The 2,547-nt window shown below is 49.4% G+C and overlaps 1 protein-coding gene and 1 long non-coding RNA gene across 2 annotated transcripts in view; both read left to right on the forward strand.

Moving 5' to 3' along the window:
• The first annotated feature begins 772 nt into the window (after window positions 1-772).
• LOC108446134 lies at window positions 773-1,538 on the forward strand. The gene is made up of 2 exons (XR_001861247.1): window positions 773-809; window positions 1,439-1,538. It is a non-coding gene; the product is annotated as an uncharacterized LOC108446134 (long non-coding RNA).
• A 34-nt stretch (window positions 1,539-1,572) lies between these two features.
• The window catches only part of LOC103614012 (tumor necrosis factor receptor superfamily member 1A), a 23,954-nt gene continuing 22,979 nt past the window's right edge, over window positions 1,573-2,547 (forward strand). The window contains exon 1 of the mRNA XM_017731878.1: window positions 1,573-1,794. The gene's annotated coding sequence lies outside the window, so the exon portion shown is untranslated. The remainder of the gene's footprint in view (window positions 1,795-2,547) is intronic.

The following is a 2,547-nucleotide window of genomic DNA, read 5'->3' on the forward strand; positions in this document are numbered from 1 at the left end:
CAGGGACGCACCCACCCACCCACCAACCAATCAACGCCGCTCTGTCGCTCCCTTCCACAAGTGGGCAGGGGAGAGAGTACAAAACGGAAGGCTCACGGGTTGAGACAGGGACCAGGAGAGATCACAAAGCGATTGCCGTCACCGGCAAAGCTGGCTGAACTTGGGGATATTAATTGAATTTACTACGAACAAAAACAGAGCAGGATAATGAGAAGTAAAATAAATTTTAAAAACACCTTCTCCTCCATCCGACCCTCCCTCCCCCCGCGGCGCAGGGAGACAGGGAATGGAGATTACGCTCAGTTCATCCCACGTTTCTGCCACTGCTCAGGGAGAGAGGGGAGTCCTTCCCCTGCTCCAGCAGGTCCCTCCCACGGACTTCTCCAATGTGACTCTTTACCACGGGCAACAGTTCTTCAGAGCTGCTCCAACATGACTCACTCTTCCACGGGGTGCAGTCCTTCAGGAACAGCCTGCTCCAGCCAGCGTGGGTCCCCCACAGGGTTACAAGTCCTACCAGGGAACCTGTTCCAGTGCGGGCTCCTCTCTCCATGGGTCTGCAGGTCTCTGGGAGGAGCCTGTTCCAGCACAGGTTTCCCATGGAGTCAAAGCCGTCTTTCAGGCATCCACCGGCTCCAGCATGGGGCTCCTCCATGGGTTACAAGTGGATCTCTGCATCCCCATGGACCTCTATGGGCTACAGGGGGATACCCTGCTTCACCATGGTCTTCATGATGGAGAATTTCAGCTCTGGTGCCTGGAGCACCTCCTCCTCCTTCTTCTCCACTGACCTTGATGTCTGCAAAGTTGTACGTATTCTCACTCTGCTCTTCTCTGGCTGCAATTACATCTGCCCAATAACTTTTTAATTTCCTTCTTACATATGTTATCACAGAGGCATTGCCACCATTTCTGATCGGCTTGGCCTTGATCAGCAGTGTGTCCATCTTGGAACCACCTGGCATTGGCTCTGTCAGACATGTGAGAAGTTTCTGGCAGCTTGTCACAGAAGCCACCCCTGTAGCACCCCCACTACCAAAACCTGGTTATGCAAACCCAATACAGCTCTGCAGCCTGGGAGTAAAGCGGCTGGGCTGTCAGACGAGCTGCAAGCCACTGATTGTGTGACAGGAAGGTGGGCTCAGTCCCTCCGGGCCTTAGCCCATAGCCAGAGGATCTCAGGAAGTGCTGGAGACCTGGCAGGCTGCAGGGAGGTGGCAGGCATGGAGAGAGGCCTGGACCTGGAGTTCTTGTGAAAGCTGGGAAGTGGATGTGCATTGATGCGTTTGACATTGGTGTAAATGTCAAATGTGCAGTGGGCTGTGAGGTCTTCCTCCCCAAGCTTGGGAGGAGTCAAATGTGAAGATTCACAGGGATTTCCCTGACATTTGTGTGGTTCTAGAGAATTTTTTTTTTCTTTTCTTTTTTTTTCTTGAAGGCTGAAACACCATGAAGATTATATGATGTGCCTCATCCACTCACACAACAGCATGTGCTAAACCTGAAATAGCCCATTAAAAACATTATTTCCTTCTTCACAGATTGTGTGCCAGAATTTTCCCTTTGGGGCTAATTTTGTATTGTCCTCATTTGAGGCAAGGAAATGAACGGGACAAAATCTTTTCCACCTCTATCCCTGGAGATGGCTGCAATCTGATAGCAGGTTATTCTGCTATTTCCTTCCCTCCTGGGACTTGCATCTGGAAAGTCAGAGCTATTCCAAGCCGAAGTGTGGAAAAAGTGCCCTCCTTGTTTTCTCCTGTGCATGTGCCATCGTTGGCTTCCACACAGCAGGTAAGCAACTCCATAGTAGGAACAGTCTGTGGTGGTGCTTGGATTTCTCCGCAGTAATTCAGGCAGTCCACAGAGTGAGTTGTACCCATTTTGTACTAAAATGGGCAGATTCTTCCAAAACAATGCTTAGTAACTTGATTTAATGTCTTTGTCTGGAGTATAGAGACAATTGCAGAAACCAAGGGGAAGTCTTAATGGGCAACAAATGAAGGGGAGTTCTTTATCATTTAGTCACTTATTCCTAGCTGTGTTTTTGTTTTTCAAACATGCTAAGAGGATATATTAAATGAAGCAGGGCTTACACAAAATGTCACGTTGCTTTGCTTGTATTTGCACTATCTGTACAGGTGGTTCATTGGAGCATACAGGAAAATGTGTGTTTTAAATTAAAAACTACAGGAAGGTCATATAGACTCTAGAAATGCGGATCGTGGCTGAAAAATGCCTTTCTTTAAAATTAAGGCAGTTAAGATGCAAGAAGTCTTTTTCTTACAAGTACATGGTTAAGTTTCGCATGGAACGTGCAGCTGAAGGGTGAAACACTCCTGCGTCAAGGAACTTTTAAGATTTCAGTGGACCTCCTCTGACTTTTCCCGTGCGTTTCTAGCAGCTTTAGCCACTCGATGCACCATCCGTTGTTTTTGTTCAGCTTGTCCATCAGGACCTTTAAGGAATACCACCGACGCCGGTCCGAGCGCGGCGGAGGGCGGGCCGAGTGCGGCGCGGCTCCGGGCCGCCTCCCCGCCCCCGCCC

The sequence above is a fragment of the Corvus brachyrhynchos genome, unplaced genomic scaffold (genome assembly GCF_000691975.1).
Source record: "Corvus brachyrhynchos isolate BGI_N302 unplaced genomic scaffold, ASM69197v1 scaffold3, whole genome shotgun sequence".
Taxonomy (NCBI): domain Eukaryota; kingdom Metazoa; phylum Chordata; class Aves; order Passeriformes; family Corvidae; genus Corvus; species Corvus brachyrhynchos.